This window comes from Hakea prostrata, chromosome 2, assembly GCF_041222555.1.
Source record: "Hakea prostrata isolate BN-2017 chromosome 2, UWA_Hpros_2, whole genome shotgun sequence".
Classification (NCBI taxonomy): Eukaryota; Viridiplantae; Streptophyta; class Magnoliopsida; order Proteales; family Proteaceae; genus Hakea; species Hakea prostrata.
The window spans coordinates 18,286,429-18,312,962 of NC_142601.1; positions in this window are offsets into that span (position 1 = coordinate 18,286,429).

Consider the following 26,534-nt stretch of genomic DNA (forward strand, 5'->3'; position numbering starts at 1 on the left):
CAAACAACTAGACAATCCTATGTATGTCATTCAATAACCCGGGAAAGTGTCGATAGGCATCTTCGGAGAACATCCCATACTATTCCCTCTGATGCCCAAGGATAGAAGTGTCAATAGGACACTCCCCAATTCCAAGTTATACCTAAGCAATCACATACTCAAGTCCATCATATCACATACATTTGATACATCATCATGATAGAAGTTAAATCATAACATCGAAGTGATCCATCATATATACAAGTAGCAAGAATAATAAATCATTATAACAAGAGTATATGAAGTCACAATACTACCGTTCTAAAACATGTATAGCAGTCCTATGATATTCAAAAGTAATTAAGAGGTTATGTTCGCTAAGTTATGAGCATCAAGACATAAGCACATAGCCTATGCATTTATGGTGATAACCATCCTTACCTTAAGTTGAGTCGATGACGATCCAAGAGTCATAAAGGAATGATCCAATAATAGTGTTAAGACCCTAAATAAACATAAATAAGAGATTAGAGAAGAAATCGGGAAGATCGGAGGTCGAACGGGTCAAAACAGAGCAAAGTTGCTGTCAGCAGCATGTTCAGTTGATGCTCTTTGGTTAATGGCATCGACCAAAAGTGGTTTCGGGCAGCAAGTTGGATTTTGGTGATTTGATCTGAAATTGGTCTTCCAGGGCTCAGATTGATCCGAAACTTGGAGGGATGATTAATAACAATGTAAGAACACTACCTAGCAAGTATTATCACAATCCAATGGTCCAAATGAAAACCCCCAAATTGAGGTCCTATGTTCTAAAGACAAAAATCCTAGCATTCATGAGAAATCGATGTAATTGAATGGGAAGCTAGAGAATAAGTTGGGGAATGGGTTAGGAACAAAATTACAATCAATTGCAAGCCAAAATTTAGGCTAATCATACTCCACATTTTAGTCTAGTATAAGAAATCAAGTTGTTAAGCAAAGAATCATGGTAATGCATATGCAAGGATTCAAGATGCAAGTGAGACATAGCAAGAATGAAGGAAAAACAAGTATAAATGGGAAGAGACATTCATGGCAAGGTGTTTGCAAGGTTGTAGCACCTTGGCCATGGTCTCATCAGTAAAAAGAAGAAGAGAAGTGGGTATGATAGAGAGCAAGAGAGAGAATCATAACTTAGAAGATGATAGTTGGAGAAGAGAGCCAATGATTGCAATGATTGGGGGCAAGAATCCTTCACAAATACCAAGAGAGTGCCTTGGGAAGCTCCACTCTCGTTCTCAATGGTCTAAATGAGTGTAATAGGGCTCAAAACACGAGGCTAGTATATATAGATGAGAGAATATTCCAAAAAGCATCTTTTACTCGAATCTGAGCAGCTTTGGTCGATGCTCTTTGGTTGATGGCATCGACCAAAACAAGTTTCAACAGAAAAGTCAGCAATAGTTCAGCAACTTCGGACAGGGATTCGGAGGCCTATACGGGGTCAAATTGAGTGGGGTTTTCTCCTACAAGTCCATCAAGAAGTCTAGTTTCAAGAAATACTTTTGGATCTAGCATGGAAGTTCATTTGGTACTTCAACTAATTCACCCCTCTTCGGTACGCAGATTTTCACTAAACACTGACAATGTACCCAAGTAAGGGGTATCATCGTCAATGTCCATGGGTTTCGGGTCAAACACCATGTCTTCCATAAAGAGGGCCCACAAGGACTTCTTCCTTCACTTCAGGACATCGCATCTACTCTAAGGAAAAGGTCAGACATAACCTCCTAAGGCTTTCAAAGATGAAAACACTGAAATCATGGTCTAACATTAAGGTCTCACATTAAACAAGCCTTTCTTTAACCCAACACAAATAGGATGTCCTGGTTAGGTTTGGGCTGGATTTCACAAGACCTACTCAAAGGAGGGCTGGTGTATATCTTAAAGCATGTCAATTGTTAGAGACTTGCATAGTTAGATCTTAGTAGCATTCATACTTTTGCATATCATTCATATCATATATGCCTTTCTGATTGTGATGACATATGGATGAAAATTATGTTATCCTTACTGAGTTCGTCAAAACTCATTCCTTTTCTTGTATGTATTATATAAACTGCATAGATGGTGGCCCAACGTCGGAAGTTGGAATGGATCCGTATGAAAGACCCCTCTCGTATAAAGAAGATGTGGCACCTTCAATGGGAGATGGAGATAGCTTGTGCGGGAGCTCCTGCGGATGCATGGAGTGCGCTTATAGCACCCATTGATGGACGGAGGAGACAGGTTGCCAGACATTTTGCTGACCATCTAGAGAAGAACTGGAGAACCCCTTTCCTTGCTAAACTTGAGTCACAGTTTTTAGCTTTAGAGAAAGAAACTGAAAGGAAAATAATTTAGTTTATTTTTGTTTGCTTCCGCTAAACTCATTACTCTTTTTGAACATTGATTCTTTCATTTATCATTTTATTGGAGTATTTGGACTTTTGTAATCCTTTTATTAGTTATTGAACTTGCTCTTGCTCTTGAATTTTCTAATGCTTGCATTTATTATTATTGATGGGTAAGACCGTGGATTCTGTGACGGATCGCACCCACGGGTTGTCGGGCGAGTAATTGAGACCGGAGGGTGGGGTGTGACATCAGTGCATCTCAAATCTTAACGTCAAGTCATCCCTCACAGAGTTCAAGATGGTAATTCAAGCTACCTTATCTTCGGTCTTCTAGGCATTGTAAGTCTCAAGGTCCCTGTGATGTTATGTAGTGGTACCTTCCTCAAGTGGGGTCATGGTCTGGTTTGTGGCTTCCAGCATATCCTACTCCTCAAAAAGATATTGCACCTTTCGGTGCTAGAGGTCATAGTTCCTCTCATTCAACTTATCTCTCTTGGTGAGGTCAGCTACAATGCTCTTAGTTGCAGCCATCAACTAGAGACAATGCAAGAAAGGATGAGTTCAAAATTTCTAGAATAAAAACACAACCAACCACAAATTCGCACTAGCATGATCGACCTATTGAATAAGCAGTTGAACCATAATAATTGCTAACAAACATCCAATCAAATTCTCATGCAAATCCATATATAATTTCTATACTAGTTTCATTTTGCGCTAGAAGCATGATTCAATAACTAATTGACCCAAATAAAATTGCTTTACAACTTGCGAAAGCAAAATGCAAAATCAGGAGCCCATTAGGATTTTAATGCACAAACATCAATCATAGTGTCTGGCTCCAGGTGTCCAGACAAACGGATCACCTTCTGCACCAAAAAGATTTTCAGATGGATCGTTGTTTGGGAATTTGTCTAAGACGGATCACCGTTTGTGATCCATCTGAGAATCTGTATAAGACGGATCATCGTTTGGGAATCCGTATGTGGTCTCACCAGAAAATATCCGTTTGGTCTAATGAAAAAAACTTCTGCCACTCTGAAATGAATCCAACAATCCTGTCTCTTTGGTCTGATGGAAAAAACTTTCGTCACTTTGGAACGAATCCAAAAAGGTCCACACAGGATTCAATTCCAGATCTCATCATTCATACATCAAAATGCACGAAATATTCCAAGGAATTTTTTTTAAAAGAATACTATTTTCATGGATTAGACAATCCTACTAGTCTCTAGATGACGATGGTTTTATTTGGATCCAAAAATACGAAGGAAAAACACATAAGATCCATCCACATGGATCATTCAAAATTAATTTATCTAGTTTTCCATTTAGGGTTCCAATAAAACCTTGAATCCTCCCACTTGGATCCAGTCCAAGATATCAATAATAATTAGAGCAAATTGTACTGGCACTCCAAAATGGAGGCCTTAAAGCACTGACACCCCACTTTATGTTTAAACAACACAAAGACCCCAAAATTGATTTTTCATTGGATATAGTTGTCCAATTTTTCACTGAAAACCTTTCAAACATTGTTTATTATAGGGATATTTTTGAAAATAAATAGTGATTTAATTGTTTTTAGTGATAAATTTAACAAATATATCCAATAAAAATCCAATTTTGGGGTCTCTGTGCTTTTTAAATATAAAGTGGGGTGTCAGTGCTTTAAGGCCTCCAGTTTGGGGTGCTAGTGCAATTTGCTCTAATAATTAAACAACAAGAATTTGGGAGGAACGAAAAAGAAACTTGGGAACCTAGGCAACTGATGTCAATGTTGGTTCTCTACATGGAAGATAACACACAAAACTTGATATTAGATTCTACATTCCACAAAAGGAGAGAATACAATCTTACTTGGATATGCTAATCCCAAATGGTAACGGAAGTAAAGACTGATCGACATAGTTGCTCCTCCATGCTTTTCATCACCGGTGGAACAACCCAAATTTTTTTTGTGAATCAATGGTCAAAGACAAGATCAAGTGAGAGTAAGAGAGCAACATAAACCTTCATTCTCCTCCTTCCGTTCTTGCACTTCTTGGAGAGAGAAAGTATAATGAATTCAGTGCATGCTATGAGAGTGGGATAGTGGTTACCAATATCACATCCCTCCAGCCGGTACCCTATCTGGAATACCTAGAGGTGTGATCCACAGCCCCAAAGATCAAGTTTAGGAACAATCATATCCACTTAGCACAATAACATAATCAAAAGCAAGAACAAATCATTGTAATCAAGTAATTTAATAATAAAAGTCAAGAAATGATCTCAAAAGGATCACAAAAGAATATCAGAGTGCGGAAATAACGATATGAAACAAAAGGCAATTGTAGAGTATAGCGGAAATATACCCCACAACAATACGCAAAAGGTAGATCGAAATCTATAGCAAAGTCTAGGCTAATACAAATAAAATTAAAGGTCTCTAGAAGAAATAAGAGAAATCTAATTAGCATCTTCTATTAGCTCTTCCTCTCCTTCAATCTTCATCTTCTTCATTGTCGGGTCATGCTCTTGTAGCATCAGGTAAGCATCTTACTCACGGTCCCATCGACGAACAAGACGAGACTTCTGGAGCTGCACCATATAAGGAAGGGTCCTCCGTACTGTAGCACGGGTTCTCTTCTGAACTTGCAAGGTCATCTAAAAACAAGTCCCCCGAAGGGTAAGCTCAAAAAGAACTTAGCAAGTATCCAATCACAATAAACATCTTCACACAGAATCAAAGGCAAACAAAAGTGCAATGATATCAAACAATGATGCAAGTATGCTTCTAACTCTATATATGTATGCTGGTCTCTATTGACAGACACGCTTTAAGTCATAGCACCATACTCCTCTTGGTAGGTCTCAAATCACTCTCCCTCAGCCTTCCCAGCATCTTGGGTTCTCCATTTGGTAATTGGGTCCTGAATCCTTCTCAGACATACCTTGGCTAGGGTTTAGGTCACCTATGTCACATCCACCCATCGGTACCCTACTTGGCACACCCGGGTGTGTGATCCACAAACCCGAAGATCAAGTATCAAGAAAACCAACCTCCCACATATACAATAACATAATCATGAACAGATGTAATCAATGTAATATCATATAAACCATGAGATCAAGATAAGAGAAGAGAGACAATATAATCAGAGTGCGGAATTAAATGATACCAGTATATGAAAAATCACAAGTAAAGAGTATGTGGAGAAATCACTCCCCAAATTGTAGCGGAAAGTTCGAATACAATTAAGTTTACAATCTAGTTCTCAAAAGAAGGGAAAGAAAGGAGTAAACATCTAAACTAACGTCTCTTCGGTCCTATACAGTATATCCTCATAAACATAAACAAATGAAACAAGACAAGGCCGCTTCTGCTCTAGGGTGGGACTAATCTTGGTATGCAACATAATCCATCAAGGGATCTTTAGAGTAATCTTCGTGATCGCAAGCACCTTGCTGGTAGTATGCTTCATCAACATGCGTCTCATAGTATGGGCCATCATGTTCTTCCGTTCTTTCAGGATAATCTAACAAAGATATTTGCACAAAAAGGAGTGCGTTCAAAAGAACTCAGCAAGGCAAGTTATTCCACAATAACATAAATAACATGATACAAAACATAGCATGATGCAATATAATATGAAACAGGCGATGCATGTATGAATATAACTCAATGTATGTTGGTCTCTATGGCAGGCATGCTTTAAGTCATCGCACCATACCTCTTTGGGAAAAGCCTCAAATCACCCATCATCAGTTGGTAATGGGTTCTGCATCCCTCTTGGACAAGTCCATGGATGGGGTTTAGGTCATCGCTCTCTCACATCACCGTTTGGTCTAAGTATTGGCGCATGTCAAGGTAAAGCCTATCCCAATGCAAGTCATCTACTCAGTCATATCAAGTCAGATTCAGATACTTCCCCTATGGCACCAACCAACTCAGTTCAGTATCCTTCACACTAGAGTCAGCGTATCCTATGGCTACAACCAACTCGAACTATGGACTCATCAACCCTATTGGTCACTCACAAATAATAGACGGGAAGCTCTCACGTCCTCTCACCTATATAACTCACCGGTCTCGAGCGCCCGTGAGCCCAAGTCTACTATTTGCAACCTTACCAATAAATGTCATCTCACGAGTATCCACAATGTGATCTATGACCTCTCACGGATATAACACACCGATCGCGAGTGCCCACAAATCCACATTGCTACCACGGGTTGTTTGGTCTCAATACCCTTCCGAATCAGGTTTGATAAAACAAGGACATAATAGCCAAACACCGCTAGACAAGCCCTAAGTATGACATCCAATAATCCGGGAAAGCATCAAAGGGCATCATCGGAAATATCCCATTCTATTCCCACTGATGTCCAAGGACAGAAATGTCAAAAGTACATTCCCCAATCCCAAATCATACTTAATCAATCACATTCTCATTTCAATCATATCATACACAACCGATATTTCATCATATAGAAAGATACAAATAACGTGATCAATCGCATATGTAATGATAAGAATAAATATTCATGATAACAAAGAATACATAACATGGTACTACTATACTTGAAGTACTTACAGCAGTAATACAACATTAAGAAATACAATAATGAAAGTGAATCTAAATAGTTCCCAAATAGAAACAAGATTCACGCATTCTATGTAATTATGGTAACAACCGTCCTTACCTTAATTCGAATTGAAGATAGTCCGGAGATCAAATAGAATGGCCCCAAAGTTAGTACTTATACCCTAGACAAGCATAGATACAATATTAGAAAAAAATCTAGAAGATCGGAGGTCGAACGGATCAAATCGGACAAAAGCATCAAAGTTGATATTCAATTGGCTGACTGACCCAGTCGACCAGGCAGTCAACCAGATGAACAGTAACGGGGCTGAAAATGGATTTTTGATCCGAAACCTAGCTTTCAAGACTCGGATCACTCTAAAATTTGAAAGGAATGTTAGGAACAGTATACTAAGACTCTCACATCCCCCCAGCCAGTACCCTAACTGGCATATGAGGTATTAATCCGGGAAGAAGGTACGGTCCAAAATCCTATCTACTTTGCAAGTCATACATTGTTAGATGCAGAATCTAGATATCCAGAATTTGAAAAACAGGCCTTAGCTTTGATAATAGCGGCTAGAAAGCTTAGGCCTTATTTTCAGGCTCATCTAATTGTTGTTCTTACCAACTGGCCATTAAAGAAAATATTACATAAGCCTGATCTTGCCGGGAGAATGGTATCATGGGCAGTAGTGTTGATAGAACATGATATAGACTATAAGCCCAGAACTACGATAAAGGCATAAGTCCTAGCTGATTTATTGCTGAAAGTATTTCATCACCAGAAGAGCATAAAGATTCTAGTGAAATATCTACTGGGTGGATTCTTCATGTGGACGGATCAAGTCATTCTCAGGGATCAGGAGTAGGCGTGATTTTACAAAGTCCGTTCGGATTTGTAATTCAAAACGCTCTTCGATTTAACTTTTTTGCTTCAAATAATGAAAAAGAGTATGAAGCTCTCATTGCGGGATTACGACTGGCCAATTCTGTCACATCCACCCAGCCGGTACCCTATCTGGCATACCCGAGTGTGTGATCCACAGTCCACAAGATCCAGTAGTTAGAGAAATCAACCTCCCACATTCACAACAATATAATCAAGAACAAGACTAAATCAATGTTAACAATATTATTCAAATGAATCAAGGCAAAGTAACGAGATATTCATCAGCGTGCGGAAAAGATACCAATAGATATATAAATCAAAAGTAGAGTGAGGCGGAATCTCACTCCACGAGTACAGCGGAATGTAGTTCGATAATCAAATGGGATTACAACTATTTCTAAAGACAAGAAAGAAGATATAATCTAACTAAACTAGAGTCTTTTCTACTTTATAAAGGATGTCCTCATAGAGATAGACTTCATCGATGATGTTTAGACGCTCCCACTCCACAGTAGGGCTAATCCTGGTAACAAGAGAGACCACTCGAGGGATCCTCAAAGTAAACTTTGTAATCGCCAGCACTTTGCGTATGGTACCCTTCTTCATCTTGCGCTTCCTCATATAGCGCTTCATAGCCATCAAAACCTGTAGAATAGTCTAACAAAAGATATTGTACAAAAAGGAGTGAGTTTCAAAGAAACTCAGCAAGGCAAGTTATTCCATAATAGCATAAATAACATAGTATCACAAACAAAGCATAAGATGATATGATATGAGGCAACCATGTATGTATGAGTCTAACTCTATGTATGCTGGTCTCTATAGGCAGACATGCTTTAAGTCATAGCACCATACTTCTTTGGGTAGGTCAATCACTCCCCCTCAGCCATATTGGCATCTTGGGTCTTCCGGTGGTAGTTGGGTCTTGCATCCTTCCTGGACCTTCCTTGGTTAGGGGTTAAGTCACCTCTCTCTCACATCACCGTTTGGTCCAAGTAGTGGCGCATGTCAGAGTAAAGCCTAGCCCAATGCAAGTCTTCTACTTGGTCATATCAACTCAGATCCAGATACGTCCATTCCTCGCCCCCAGCGATCCTTTCCGGTATCCTTCACACTAGAGTCAGCATAGTCCCAGGCTACGGACTCATCAACCCTATAGGTCATCCACATATAGTAAACGGGAAGCTCTCATGTCCTCTCACGGGTTGGTTACCGGTCTTAAGAGCCCATGAGCCCAAGTCTATCCATATGCAACTCTACCCATAAATGGCCCCCACAATGTGATTTATGTCCCCTCACGGGTTGGTTACCGGTCTTGAACGCCCATAAATCCCCATTGCTACCACGGGTCGTTCGGTCTCAATACCCTTCCGATTCGGGTCTGATATAACAGGGGTATAACCTAGCCAAACACTGCTAGACAAGTCCTAGGTATGACAACCAATAATTCGGGAAAGCGTCAAAGGGCAACATTGGAAATATCCCATACTACTCCCAATGGTGTCCAAGGACAGAAATGTCAAAAGGACATTCCCCAATCCCAAATCATACCTAAGCAATCACAATCATAATTCAGTCATATCATCCACGACAAATACCACATCATATGAAAGAGTATAATAAGACAAGATAAAATAGATAAGAAAACATACATGAGTAAGTATTCATACATAATCAAGTACATAAAGTAAATAAGGAAATAAGATCCTAATGTACTTGCAGCATTCATATCATAATAGAAACTAACATAACAGTAGCAAATCTAAGTAGTTCCCAAATTAGAAACTAAATCTATGCAAATCTATGTTAACATGGTAACAACTTTCCTTACCTTAAATAGATCCGAGAATATTCCGGACGAACAAGAGGATGAATCCAAAGTTAGAAAATAATCCCTAGAATAGCATCACACAATCATTAGGAAGTAGTCCGAAAAGAATAAACATGATTCGAATCAAATCGGACGAAGAAAACAGATTCTGCTGTTGCGGGTTAATTCGATGGGTAGCAATGGCCAGTTGACCCAGGCAGTCTGCCCAAGAGCAAATCCGAAAGTAAAAATAGAATCTTGACCCGAAACCTATGCTACACAAACCGGAATGCGACTAAAGTTGGAGGGATTGTCTAACATAGTAGTCTAAGCCTAGAAAGCATAATTTCGACATCAAACCACCATTACATTACTTCCTAATTTAGGACCATAGTTTCTATTTTGGTAAAATCATAGTTTTCATTGGTAACATGCTATGAATGAAAGAGATGAACTAGAGATGATTAGATCTCATTCTAGTACAAGAACACAGTAGGTCAGAGGTATGAATAATCATAGAGAAGCATCTATAATGCTAGAATGAATCAAAATAGGAAATATTATCATAGTTTAAGAAGAAATCATAAGAATCATGTTAAGAATGAATGAGATGATCATAGTACAAGAGAATGAAAAGAGATTGTAAAGATATGACTAAAAGGTTGCAGCATCTTCATCATAATCTCAGTTCAGAGATGAGAGTGAGCATGGAAAGAATAAATCATTAACATAAAAGATAGATTACTAACCTTTAATTGAAGAACAAGAGAGAGAGTTTGCAAGATTGCAAGATTAGGTCTTCTTCTTCACTCTTGGAGGCTTGGAGATGGTTTCCCTTTGTTCTCTAAGTGTTATGGAGGCTAGGCATACTAAAATCACTAAGTCTTGGGGTAAATATAGCAAGATTCTCAAAACAGAAGATTCTGTTCGAGTTCAGCAACTCTGGGTCGATTGGCTGGGTAGCATTGGGCAGTCGACCCAAGCACTCGACCTAGGCTGACAGCAAAGCCAAAAATAGGGATTTGAGGGTCTTCCACTACTCGGAATCAAACGAAACTTTAAAGACATATTCTATAACATACCTAGCATGGAAAAATGGCTTTAAATCATATCCCACCAAGCTCTAAGGTCATTAACTAATCTTCTCTTCATCAAGGTGCAGTCTCTTCTCTATATCCAACACTGTCTTCAAGTATGGGGCATCATCTTCAATCTCCATAGGTTCGGAGTCGAACACTATATCATCTACCAATATGGCCCATAGTTGACTTTCACTTCTACTTCAGGTCTTCGGACCTACAATCAAAGAGTATCCGGGTTAAGGTTAGGGCCGGGCTTCACATTCCCCCATCCTTAAAAGAAATTTCGTCCTCGAAATTGAAAGTATACATGAACTTCCAAAAAGGTGAGGAAACTTCTCCTCCATATCTTCTTCCTTTTCCCAAGACGCTTCTTCAGGGGTATGGTTCTTCCATCTGAATCTTCACCAAAGGGATAGTTCGATTCCTTAACTGCTTGTCCTTTCTATCCAAGATTTTAATCGGTTCTTCCTTATAAGATAAATCAGCACAAAGTCCTTTAGGTTCTTGCTGTAGTATGTGATCTAGGTTCTCAACATACTTCCGAAGCATTGAAACTTGAAATACATTATGAGTCTCAGCGAGTGACGGAGGTAAAGCCAAACGATAAGCAATTGATCCAATTCTTTCAAGAATCTCATAAGGTCCAATATAACGAGGACTAAGCTTTCCTTTCACATTAAACCTCATTACACCCTTCATAGGCGATACCTTTAGAAAAACGTTCTCACCAACTTGAAATTCCAAATCTGACCTTCTTCTATCAGCATAAGATTTTTGTCTTGACTGAGCAGTCTTAATCCTTTCTCTTATCATATCTACCATCGCACTGGTAGCTTCAATCATTTCTGGTCCTAACATTTCCTTTCTCCAGTTTCGGTCCAATACAGAGGTGCTCTACAAGTGTTTCCATATAAAGCTTTAAAAGGAGCCATGCCTATTGTAGACTGATAACTATTATTATAGGCAAACTCAACCAAAGCTAAATGTTCATCCCAATTACCACTCATATCAACAACACACAATCTAAGAATATCTTCCAAAATCTGAATTGTCCGCTCAGACTGTCCATCAGACTGAGGGTGGTGAGCAGTACTCAAATTCAACTGGGTTCCCAAAGCTTTCTGCAAACTATTCCAAAATCTTGAAGTAAATCTAGGGTCTCGATCAGACACAATACTCACAGGCACTCCATGCGGGCATGAACAACATTGTCCACATAAAGCCTAGCTAACTTATCCATAGTGTGAGTGATCTTCATAGGAATAAAATGGGCTGATTTGGTCAATCTATCAACAATTAAACACACACAGTGTCATTACCTTTACTTGTTCAGGGCAAACTAGTCATGAAGTCCATAGTAATGTTCTCCCATTTCCAACCAGGCAAGGGTAAGGGCTGCAATAATCCAGACGGAGGTTGTTGAACAGCTTTAACACGTTGACAAGCCTCACACTTAGCTACAAAATCTTCCACATCAGACTTCAATCCAATCCACCAAAATTGTTCTTTCAAATCCTTATACATTTTTGTACCTCTTGGATGTATGGTAAAGATCGACTGGTGTGCTTCCTTCAAAATTTCCTTTTTTAACTTCTTCAACTGCAGGCACACAAAGTCTTCCTCTAAACAATAACGCACCATCCATAGATATACTAAAATCAGGGTCCAAATCAGAATTTAAAGAAATCTTCTCTATCTTCTCTTTCAATTCCGGATCCTAATCTTGCAAGGCAACAATTTGATCCCTAAGGGTGGATCTTGCTATCATGGCTGAAAGCACAACATCTAAACTTTGCGAAACAACTTCCAATTCAAAATCTGAAATTGACTTCATTAACGACTTGCTCAAAGCATTCAAATCTAAATCCTTCTTGTTACTTTTCCTACTAAGAGCGTCCGCAACGACATTTGCTTTACCAGGATGATACTGGATATCACAATCATAATCATAGACTAATTCCAACCATCTTCTTTGTCTCATATTTAACTCCTTTTGGGTAAAGAAATACTTTAAGCTTTTATGACCTGTGAAAATCGCAATCTTCTCACCATACAAGTAATGTCTCCAAATCTTTAGGGCAAAAACAACGGCTGCAAGTTCCAAATCATGAGTGGGATAATTCTGCTCATATACCTTCAATTGTCTTGAAGCATAAGCTATCACCTTCCCATGTTGCATTAAAACACTACCCAAACCAATCTTAGATGCATCAGTATAGACTGTCAGACCACCGGAATTATCGGGTATTGTCAAAACCGGGGCACTTGTCAATCTATCCTTCAATTCTGGAATATTCTTCTCACATGCGTCAGACCAAACAAACTTCTCTTCTTTCCTAGTTAGTTTAGTCATAGGAGCAGCCAACTTAGAAAAGTTCTCAATAAATCTCCTATAATAACCAGCCAAACCTAAGAAAATTCTTATTTCAGACACCATCTTCGGTCTTTCCCACTCGGCAACTGTCTTAACCTTGTCGGGATCGACACGAATACCTTCAGCTGAAACAACATGACCAAGAAATACCACTCTTGGAAGTCAGAAACCACACTTACTAAACTTGGCATACAAATTCTTCTCTCTTAGTCTTTGCAAAGTAATACCAAGATGCTTCCGATGCTCTTCTTCGCTCTTTGAGTAAATCAAAATGTCATCAATAAAACCAATAACGAACTTATCTAACACATCATGAAATACTCGATCCATCAAGTCCATAAACACTGCAGGAGCATTAGTCAAACCAAAAGGCATAACTCTAAACTCAAAATGATCATATCTTGTCCTAAAAGCTGTCTTATAAATGTCACAAGCTTTCACCTTCAACTGATGATATCCGGATCTCAAATCAATCTTCGAGAACACTGCTGCACCTCTTAACTGGTCGAAAAGATCATCAATCCGAGGCAGCGGATACCTATTCTTAATGGTCAATTTGTTCAACTCACAGTACATCCTTCTTCTTAACAAACAAAACCGGGGCTCCCCAAGGCGATACACTAGGCTGTATATAACCTTTATCTGAGAGTTCATTCAGCTGGTCTTGTAGTTCTTTCAACTCGGTAGGCGCCATTCTATATGGAGCTTTAGATACCGGAGCGGCTCCTGGAATTAATTCAATCGAAAATTCCAACTCTCTATCCGGAGGTAATCCTGATAAATCATCCGGAAAGACATCCTTGAAATCACAAACAACTTCAACTTCTTCAAGCTTCTTTTTCACTTCCTTGACTTCACTTTCAGCTGTAGCACTTTCCACTAATGCACAGACTTGCATCGAAGCAGAAAAAGTCTTCTTACTAATTCTTCCTTTATCACCTTGAAATTCAAAGGCTGAATTTCTACTAATCTGAAATTGAATTTTCCTCGAAGAACAAACAATTACAGCCTTATGAGCTGTCAACCAATCAATTCCAAGAATCACATCAAAATCTTTCATGTCAAGAATCACTAAATCGGCTTTCAATTTCTTCTCACAAATCATAATGGGACAATCTTCTATCACTTTATCTAGTTTCACAACTGATCTAGTAGGAGTACTAATCATTAAACGACTAGACAAATTCTTAGGTATCAAGTCAGTCTTCCTAATGAATGCAGACGAAATGAACGAATGAGATGCACCCGTATCAAACAATACAAATGCAGGAATAGAAGCGATTAACAAAGTACCTGTCACAACTTCATGACTTGCATCTTGTTCAATACCAGATATACTAAACACTTTTCTAGGCACAGGGGCAGATACACTCTTTGCTACAGGAACATAGGGCTGATTAGGCTTCTTGGGACAAGTACGAGCAAAATGACCGGGCTGCTTACAAACAAAACAAACCGGCTGTCCAACTGAAGGTACTACTACTGGAGGCTTCGGACCCATAGGTCGAGGATTCACATTCACTGACTTAGCACTTGGAACATTCGCAATTGGTCTGTTCCCACTGAATTGACGAAGCTATCCAGCTGGTGAAAAACTAGAATTTTGGCTCACACTTCTAGGCTGAAAACTAGGAGTAGGATACGGAGTAGGCCTAACGAATCTTCTTTCCGAACGGTCAACCAAACCATTATTCCTTGGCTGCCACGTCCTTTGCACACGTGCACTTTCTTTTTCAGTTTCTTCAATCTTCTTCGATACTTGAACTACCTGAGTGTAGCTCTCAATCGGAATCACAGTCAAATAAGCCTTGATTGCAGGACGCAACCCCTTGAAAACTTCTTTGCCTTGGCACGATCAGGTCTTATAGATTCAGGGGCAAAGTAAAATAATTCCTCAAACTTCTGTTGATATTCCAAAAGCAGACAAAAGTCCTTGAGTAAGGGCCATGAACTCAGCTTCCTTTGCATCGATCCATTGCTTCAGGGGAAATAGTTCTTACAAAATGCATCCTTGAAAATTTCCCAGGTTATTCCACCAACATGCAAGGTTTCCAAAATAGGACAAGTGGAGGTCCACCAAGCATCTGCTTCTTGCTGAAACTTCTGTTCGGCAAACAAGATCTTCTGTGCTTCAGAACATTGCAAGTGACGGAATGCTTTCTCTAATTCCCTCAGCCACTTATTAGGAAACAAAGTGTCCTTAGTAACACCAGTGAAAGAAGGCACTTGCATCTTCAGAAAACTTTCAATCAGACGAGTATGAGGTGTTCCAGCTAACCTTTCCGCATTAGGAACTGCGGTATGAGGAGTCCCATTCACACCAGTACGAGTCTCAGTATGCAGAGTCATGAAACCCGTCATCATCTGGTTGAATTGATTCGACTGCTGCTGCATGATGTTGCCCATGATCTTGGCAATATCACGAAAACTATTCACTTCCGGAGCATTAGGTATACCAGTCGTATTATCACCATTCACATGGGTTTGCTGACCAGCGCTACCATTGGGAGTATCTCTATGAAGTACTTCTTCCTCATTTCCAGTACTATTAGAACCAATATTGCGATTCCTTAGCACAACCATTCTGCAAAATCAAAGTAAGTAAAAAACATCGAAAATTTCCAACATACCATCAATAACCACTTAACCTTAGTCTTAGCATATCCAAATAAGACTAAAAATCATCATTTTAATCATTAAAAGTCACCCAAGAATTATATATCAAAATCCGAAAATTTATCCAAATTTCCAAAATTATACACCTTGGGTCGGGTGGCTGGGTCGAGTCTTCAATTCGACCCAATCAGTCGACCCACGCAAACAGTGCGCGAAAAACACCTTAAAAATCACATTTTTCATTTCATTCTCACTTCAAATCACCAAGCTTCGTGGGAGAGCTCTAGGACAAGGTTCTCTAAAGTCTTCAAGAGTCATTCTAGGCCATCTAACATCAAGAACAAGTCTTCAACATTCTTGCAACATCATCTAAGGTAAAATCTCTCATTTCCTTACTTTACAACTTCTAAACTGAGATGCATTCTTCCAAAAATCATGATTTACTTGTTAGGATTGCTAGGAAACATGTCTAGGAACATATAGGAATGTGTTCTAGGTGATCTTAATACAATGCCACGTCTTCACAACGCTTGCTATCTATCTCATGGTTTCTTGCTAACGATTTTTCAACCGAAAACCCTCTTTTGAAAATATTCTCTCATTTTCAAACCACAAGTGTTTCGCCTTCAAATCAATTCCTACATTCTTGCAATGATATGAAGAACATGCGAATCTAAATCGGTTTAGCCAATCCCAAGCTTCAAAAATCGCATTTTGACCTAATTTGAGACTTTTCCCCTTTTCTATACTTGCTGAATTTTTACCTTTAACCCATCAAATTGATATGTTTTTCTCCAATAAAACATGATAACACACTATTCTAAGTATCATGCACATGCTAGTATGCTCAAACCGAAATTTCGCCAAAATCGAAATTTTTTGAAAAATTACGAAAATACCCTTCATGCAGAAATTTTGAAATTCTACTAATGTCAATTCTCTTATTGTCTTCTTTACAGCTATATTGACATCATGCCTCCTGGCGGACGACAGGGTGGGAGGAGAGGCAGAGCTAGAGGTCAGGTTCCACTTTTGGAGCCGAGAGACGAAGTTAACCGCAGAGATCTATTCAGTACACCTCGAGCGGAGTACTTATATGAGGCCTTCTTCGAGCAGTGCTGCACTGAGTATGGCGGATTACTCAGGCTATGACAACTTACCACATTTCAGATCCGTCAGAGATTCGATACGATGGAGTGGACGCATCTTTTTACTGAGGATCTTCCAGTTTATCCGGATTTAGTGAAGTTGTTCTATAGCAACCTTACATCAGTCGAGGAGGGTCGGAGACGAGGTCCATTCGAGTTGATCTTAGAGAGTCGAGTTCGAGAGACACGGATTCGATTTTCTACTAGCACACTGGCCGAGATCTTCAGAGTACCTCATATCCTCATGAGTGTGTATGGATACCGACGAGGCGAGAGATAGATGCTTTCTTACTACCACATGAGCTTCATGAGATTTGCATCACACTGCGGAGAGATGACGGATGTTATATGCCATGGACTAGTGCATAGATGATAGATTCGGCTAGAATCATCGGTCGCATTGTAGGCCGCAACATCATCCCAAAGGCGGGGCATCACGAGAGAGTATCAATGATGGATGCTCTACTGATTTACCGCATATATCAGGGTTTCGAGATTGATCTTTCCTTCATCATCCAGAACGTCATGCTAGAGGTCGTGACGTCACCGGGCGTAAGGAACCTTTGCTTCGGTCGTCTACTCACACTTGTCTTCCGGCATTTCGATGTGAGGCTGGAGGATACACCGATGCGAGACGATTGCTTGTCTATGCCATCGGGACCGGGACTATTCGGCAGATGCAGATTACTCGGACCAAGAGGTCGGATGATAATGATGGTCTTGAGGATGATGATGAGGATGATGATGAGTCAGATGATGGTGATCAGGATGGAGGTCCAGATACAGATGACCAGGTAAGAGATGACATTGAGATGCGTGAGGCAGATCAGGGTCATTAGGATATTCCCACATCATCACACTTTGAGACCGGAGGCCCTTCACTAACGAGATCCCGAGACTGCGGAGCTGTGTGCCTGAGATGCGCTCTATGACTTCCATGTTAGGGAGGATAGAGGCGAGACGGGGAGAGGATGGAGTCACGATTGACTCGGGTTGTAGAGGATGTTAGAGCACTGAGAGAGCAGAGACAGTAGTCTTAGATAGATTGTACTAGGATTTCCTTTTATGTTTCTCAAATGTAACTTGTTGTAGAACTTTCCTAAAATTAATGAAGTTCACTTTTGTTTCACCATCTTATTGTACATTATGCATTTCTTTTGTTGTGTTAAGTGATGTTGTTAAATAAGAATTATTGTGTATTATTCGAGTATATTATGCTTCACTTTTAAGTTTCTAATTCAAGTGTTCTATTATTCACTTCTAAGAATACGTGAGTCACTTTTGGATTTATGACTCAGGAATGTTCTATCATTGTTTCTGTGGTTAGGATTTCACTTGGAACTGTGGGCTCTGATACCACTCTGTCACATCCACCCAGCCGGTACCCTATCCGGTTTGTGTGATCCATGATCCACAAGATCCAGTAGTTAGAGAAATCAACCTCCCACATTCACAACAATATAATCAAGAACAAGACTAAATCAATGTTAACAATATTATTCAAATGAATCAAGGTAAAGTAACGAGATATTCATCAGAGTGCGGAAAAGATACCAACAGATATATAAATCAAAAGTAGAGTGAGGCAGAATCTCACTCCACGAGTACAATGGAATGTAGTTCGATAATCAAATGGGATTACAACCATTTCTAAAGACAAGAAAGAAGATATAATCTAACTAAACTAGAGTCTTTTCTACTTTATAAAGGATGTCCTCATAGACATAGACTTCATCGATGATGCTCAGACGCTCCCACTTCACAGTAGGGCTAATCCTGGTAACGAGAGAGACCACTCGAGGGATCCTCAAAGTAATCTTTGTAATCGCCAGCACTTTGCGTATGGTACGCTTCTTCATCTTGCGCTTCCTCATATTGCGCTTCATAGCCATCAAAACCTGTAGAATAGTCTAATAAAAGATATTGTACAAAAAGGAGTGAGTTTCAAAGAAACTCAGCAAGGCAAGTTATTCCATAATAGCATAAATAACATAGTATCACAAACAAAGCATAAGATGATATGATATGAGGCAACCATGTATGTATGAGTCTAACTCTATGTATGTTGGTCTCTATAGGCAGACATGCTTTAAGTCATAGCACCATACTTCTTTGGGTAGGTCAATCACTCCCCCTCAGCCATCTTGGCATCTTGGGTCTGCCGGTGGTAGTTGGGTCTTGCATCATTCCTGGACCTTCCTTGGTTAGGGGTTAAGTCACCTCTCTCTCACATCACCGTTTGGTCTAAGTAGTGGCGCATGTCAGGGTAAAGCCTAGCTCAATGCAAGTCTTCTACTTGGTCATATCAACTCAAATCCAGATACGTCCATTCCTCGCCCCCAGCGATCCTTTCTAGTATCCTTCACACTAGAGTCGGCATAGTCCCAGGACTGCGACTCATCAACCCTATAGGTCATCCACATATAGTAAACGGGAAGCTCTCATGTCCTCTCACTGGTTGGTTACCGGTCTTAAGCGCCCATGAGCCCAAGTCTATCCATATGCAACTCTACCCATAAATGGCCCCCACAATGTGATTTATGTCCCCTCACGGGTTCGTTACCGGTCTTGAACGCCCATAAATCCCGGTCTCAATACCCTTCCGATTCGGGTCTGATATAACAGGGATTATTGGTTGTCATACCTAGGACTTGTCTAGCAGTGTTTGGCTAGGTTATACCCCTGTTATATCAGACCCGAATCGGAAGGGTATTGAGACCGAACGACCCGTGGTAGCAATGGGGATTTATGGGCGTTCAAGACTGGTAACGAACCCGTGAGGGGACATAAATCACATTGTGGGGGGCCATTTATGGGTAGAGTTGCATATAGATAGACTTTGGCTCATGGGCGTTCAAGATCGGTAACCAACCAGTGAGAGGACATGAGAGCTTCCCATTTACTATATCTGGATGACCTATAAGGTTGATGAGTCCGTAGTCTGGGACTATGCTGACTCTAGTGTGAAGGATACCGGAAAGGATCGCTGAGGGTGAGGAATGGACGTATCTGGATCTGAGTTGATATGACCAAGTAGAAGACTTGCATTGGGCAAGGCTTTACCCTGACATGCGCCACTACTTAGACCAAACGGTGATGTGAGAGAGAGGTGACTTAACCCCTAACCAAGGAATGTCCAGGAAGGATGCAAGACCCAACTACCACCGGCAGACCCAAGATGCCAAGATGGCTGAGGGGGAGTGATTGTCACATCCACCCAGCCGGTACCCTAAGCCCGGGATACTCGGGAGTGTGATCCACAGCCCGAAGATCAAGTATCAAGGAAATTATCCTCCCACATATACAATAACATAATCATAAACGGGGAAATAAATCAAGTTCTAATATTATAAACAAGGTTCAAAACAAGAAATGAACAATCAGTATAATCAGAGTGCGGAAAGATACCAGATATCCAATGATATCAAAAAGGAGTAAAGTGAGGCGGAAACTCACTTTACCAAAAATAGCGGAACGTAGTATGAAAATCAAAAGGGATTACAACTGAAACAAATGTACTAAGAAATAAACTAAGATCAAGCGTCTTCAAGTTTATAGATAACGTCTTCATAAGTATGGACTTCATCAATCCAATGAATCCGTTCTAACTCTATGTCGTTCTCAAAAGTAGTACGCAACTTGATCCGCCGAGGGATCATCAGAGTAAGCTTGATCGTTGCCAGCACTTTGCGTGTAATACGCTTCATCAGCTTGAGCTTCGCTGTACTACTCGTCATAATATTCTGTACCTGCAGGATAATCTAACAAGAAAATGTACAAAAAGGAATGAGTTTCAAAGAAACTCAGTAAGGCAAGTTAATCCATAACATCATAGATAACAGGTGGCAAAACATAACATGATGCAATGCAATATGGAACAGATAAAGTATGAATGCATCTAAACTCTATGTATGCTGGTCTCTACAGTAGACATGCTTTAAGTCATAGCACCGTACTTCTTTGGGAAGGTCCACTCACACCCTCAACCATATAAGATATCTTGGGTTCCCTCACCCATTTAAGGTATTCTTGGGCAGCCGGTTGGTAATGGGTCCTTCATCCCTCAGGACAAACCATTGCGGGGGGTTAAGTCAACACACTCTCTCACAACCATTTGGCATAAGTATCTTGGCGCATGTCGGGGGAAAAGCCTAGCCCAATGCAAGTCATCTACTCAGTTACATCAACTCAGGTCCAGATACTTCCATTCCTCGTCCCTGACGATCTTTTCCGGTATCCTTTCTACTAGAGTCCTGATAGTCCCGGACTACGAACTCATCAACCCTATTGGTTATCCACATATGGTAAACGGGAAGCTCTCATGTCCTCTCACGGGTTGGTTACCGGTCTTGGGCGCCCATGAGCCCTAGTCTAGCCATATGCAACACTCCAATAAATGGCCTCTTTCGAATTCCACAATGTGATCCATGTCCTCTCACGGATTTGTTACCGGTCTTGAGCGCCCACGAATCCCCATTGCTACCGCGGGTCGTTCGGTCTCAATACCCTTCCGATTCGGGTCTGATATAACAGGGGTATATCCTAGCCAAACACTGCTAGACAGCCCTAGGTATGACAACCATTGATTCGGGAAAGCGTCGATGGGCATCTTCGGAGAACATCCCATACTATTCCCTCCGATGTCCAAGGACAGAAATGTCAAAAGGACACTTCCCAATCCCAAACAAAACTTAAGCAAACACATTCTCAGATCAGTCATAACAAATGCAACCAACAGTTCATCATATACAAGAGAATGTAAAAGCAAAATCAGATTAGGCAATAATAGGTAATTCATATAACATGAAAAATGAAAAAGATAATATAAACCAGTATGCATCTGTTCTCACGAGAAGAGATCAGAATTAAATTACAATAACAATAAGTAATCTCATAGTTTCATAAGGTAGAAACTAGAGAACAAGCAATCTATGTAGTTAAGGAATTAACTGTCCTTACCTTGATTATCGAAGAAGATGATCCAAAGATCAAAGAGAGCAACTCCAAACTTAGCAAATAGACTCCTAACAATCATAGATACAACATTAGGGAAGATGCCTAAAAGATCAGAGAGCAAACGAATCAAATCGGGCGAAAAACGAAGCGACTGACTCCTTTGGTCGAGTGCCTAGTAGACTGGCCCAGTTGACCAAGCAGTCGACCAAGCAAGTCAGTACGGAATTGTACAGACTACTTTGGCCATAACTTCCTCGTTTGAAGTCGGAATGATCCGAAATTCGAAGGGGAACTTCCTAGGATGTATTAGAATCATATAGGAAGATAAAAACATCAAGTCATGGTTAAAATTTGGGTTCTTGATTTAACCCATGAATTTAGGGTTTCAACCTTATGGTTCCCATAAAAAGGTTGAGATCACGAGAATGAAAGAAAATTAAATAATTGGCCAAAGGCAATAAGAAAATCATAGGAAAACTAATTTAGGTTACTAGAAATATTACCCATGAGGTTTCCCTCGCATTGGAGGTTAACAAGAGTTTCCAGAACTCAAGCAAGGGTTAGGGTTTCAAGAAAATCTTCGGCTAGGGTTGAGATCATGATGATCATAGATCTCAAAGAAACGAAGGGGATCACGAAGGGATGGTTGCAAGGATGCAGCATCAACTTCCTGATCTCAATCAAGAACAAGATCAAGAAAAGAGAATTAATAATTCAGAAGAGATACTAACCTTGAACTGTAAGAACAGAGAAGAGAGGCTTCAGATCTGCAGAGGAATCTTCGAAATCACCAGAGAGAGTTTCGGAGAGGTGTTCTCACGTTCACAAAGTGTTTAGGAGGCAGCCATAACAAAGAAATACGAAGTAGGGTTTAAATAAGAGTGAAAAACCCTAAAATTACAATTTCTCGGATTTCACCTTCCTTTGGTCGAGCGGCCCACTCGACCAGTCAGTCGACCAAGGCAGACAGTAAGGAATAATCAGGGATTTGGAGGATCAAATGGGCTTTAAACCTTATGGGCTTTTGCATACACATCAAGTAACAAGTCAAGTGTGAAGAAATACCTTCAAACCAAGTAAGATAATACTCCAAGTCCTTCAACTAATCTTATCTTCAGACAACTGCAGCTTCCTTTCCAAATCTACACAGACATCCAAGTATGGAACTCCATCAACAACATCCATGCGTTCAGAGTGAAACACCATGTCTTCTACTGAGATGGACCATAGTTGGCTTCTTTCTTTACTCCGGGTCTTCGGACCTAAAAACAACCGGGTTACCGGGTCAAGGTCAGGGTTAGGTTAGGGCTGGGTTTCACATTCTCCCCCCTTAAAATAATTTCGTCCTCGAAATTGGGAGAGTGCTTGGTTTCAAAAAGGCAGGGGTACTTTCCTATTATCTTGGCTTCCTTTTCCCAAAGTCCACGGAAAACAAATAACAATAAGTCTTATGTAAGGAAACAAGGAATATATATGACATGCTTTGAAATCAAATCGAATGTATGATCTTGGCTTCATGAAGATTTCACAAGGATCATGGCGAAGATTAATATGAAGATCATAAAGCTTTAAGAATGAAAGGAGAATGTAGAAGAGATGGTTGCAAGGATCAATATGTTGCAAGGATGCAACATCTACTTCATAATCTCAATCTCAAAGAATAAATCATAGCAAGAGTAGATCAATACAACACAAGAGAGATTACAATTCTTTGATTGAAGAATAGGGGATGAAAAGCTTAAATTCTTGAAACAATTAGAATGAATAACAAATCATGAAGATCACACTTGATTTCTCTTTGAAATCATCATGTGGAGAATTCACAAGGTTATAAAGTGTATGGAGATCCACTCTAGAATAGCAGGGATAGAAGGATCAGTCATGGGAATGATTTAAGATCATCCTCCTATCAAGGGAATGTAAGGCACAAGAAGAAATCATGGAGAGAATAGATCAGTTTTGGGGTAAAATTCTACCAAACGAAACTAGGCAATTCGTATAGCAGAGAATAAATCGAACAATGGATAAGGTATGTATGCATTTGGTTGAACAGCAAGGTTACGGAATAGGTGGGATCTCACAATCTCCCCCCCTTAAAATAAATTTCGTCCCCGAAATTGAAAGCATACTTGGGCTTCCACTAAGATGAGGGAACTTCTTCAGGGGTGTGATTCTGAGACACGAGGATATTCCTATACCACGCTTCCGTGAGATTAGAGGTCCATCACATACGACTTCTGAGGTTCCAGGTGTGGCTTCTCATCAGTCATCGATTTCTTCCACACATAAGAGGATAAAGGTTCGACAGGAGAGGATAGAGTCCTATATGTATACCTTGGGAGAGAAATTTGCACGATTGGAGAAAGAGTTCAAATCTGGAAGGGACCAGACAGATCACCGGAGTCGCTCACCTAGAAAGATAGTACTAGGAGTTTCCTTTTATGCTTTCTTAGATGAAATTTCCTCTCAGACTTGTTAAATCTCCTATGTGATTAATGAAATTTAGTTTGTTTCACTTATGTTATTGTACATTATGCATCTCATTTGTTGCATTAGTAATTGTTAATGTTTAGTTATGACTTATAACTCATAACGACTACTCACGACCATTACTCCCAACGACAACTCCCGACGACAACACGACACAGACTCATATGACGACTCATGACTATAAAACCTCACAATGACGACTTACTCACAAAATAACTCACCACGACAACTTTCAAAGCAAGACTCAACTCAAAACTCAACACACATACCCAATAACTTAAAACCGACAACTTAACTCTAATCATGACTACAACCCAAGTACAAGTCATAAACTTTAATTATTGTATATTATTCAAGCTTGGTATATTATGCTTTGTTTGTTCAAGTTTCTAATCCAAGTTTTCTATTATTCACTTTTAAGAAAGTTTGAGTCACTTCTGGATCTATGACTCAAGAATGTTTTGTTACTGTTTTCTGTGGTTAGGATTTCCTTGAACTTTGGGCTCTGATACCATTCTGTCACATCCCCCCAGCCGGTACCCTAACTGGCATACCCAGGAGTGTGATCCACAGCCCCGAAGATCAAGTATTGAGGAAATCATCCTCCCACATATACAATAACATAGTCATAAACAGGAAATAAATCAAGTTTTAATATTATAAACAAGGTTCAAAACAAGAAATGAACAATCGGTATAATCCGAGTGCGGAAAGATACCGGATATCCAATGATATCAAAAGGAGTAAAGTGAGGCAGAAACTCACTTTACCAAAAATAGCGGAACGTAGTATGAAAATCAAAAGGGATTACAACTGAAACAGATGTACTAAGAAATAAACTAAGATCAAGCGTCTTCAAGTTTATAGATAACGTCTTCATAAGTATGGACTTCATCAATCCAATGAATCCGTTCTAACTCTATGCCGTTCTCAAAAGTAGTACGCAGCTTGATCCGCCAAGGGATCATCGGAGTAAGCTTGATCGTTACCAAGCACTTTGCGTGTAATACGCTTCATCGGCTTGTGCTCCATTTGTACTACTCGTCATAATATTCTGTACCTGCAGGATAATCTAACAAGAAAATGTACAAAAGGGAATGAGTTTCGAAGAAACTCAGTAAGGCAAGTTAATCTATAACATCATAGATAACATGTGGCAAAACATAACATGATGCAATGCAATATGGAACAGATAAAGTATGAATGCATCTAAACTCTATGTATCTTTGGTCTCTATGGTAGACATGCTTTAAGTCATAGCACCGTACTTCTTTGGGAAGGTCCGCTCACACCCTCAACCATATAAGATATCTTGGGTTCCCTCACCCATTTAAGGTATTCTTGGGCAGCCGGTTGGTAATGGGTCCTTCATCCCTCGGGACAAACCATTGCGGGGGGTTAAGTCAACGAGACTCTCTCACAACCATTTGGCATGGAATCTTTTGGCGCATGTCGGGGAAAAGCCCTAGCCCAATGCAAGTCATCTACTCAGTTACATAACCTCAGGTCCAGATACTTCCATTTCTCGTCCCTGACGATCCTTTCCAGTATCCTTTCCACTAGAGTCCTAATAGTCCCTGACTACAGACTCATCAACCCTATTGGTTATCCACATATGGTAAACGGGAAGCTCTCATGTCCTCTCACGGGTTGGTTACTTGGTCTTGAGCGCCCATGAGCCCAAGTCTAGCCATATGTAACCCTCCAATAAATGGCCTCTTTCGAGTATCCACAATGTGATCCATGTCCTCTCATGGATTGGTTACCGGTCTTGAGCGCCCACGAATCCCCATTGCTACCGCGGGTCGTTCGGTCTCAATACCCTTCCGATTCGGGTCTGATATAACAGGGGTATATCCTAGCCAAACACTTGCTAGACAGCCCAAGGTATGACAACCATTGATTCGGGAAAGCGTCGATGGGCATCTTCGGAGAACATCCCATACTATTCCTTCCGATGTCCAAGGACAGAAGTGTCAAAAGGACACTTCCCAATCCCAAACAAAACTTAAGCAAACACATTCTCAGATCAGTCATAACATATACAACCAACAGTTCATCATATACAAGAGAATGTAAAAGCAAAATCAGATTAGGCAATAATAGGTAATTCATATAACATGAAAAATGAAAAAGATAATATAAACAAGTTCTACTATTCTCACAGTAAGAGATCAGAATTAAATTACAATAACAGTAAGTAATCTCATAGTTTCATAAGGTAGAAACCAGAGAAATATG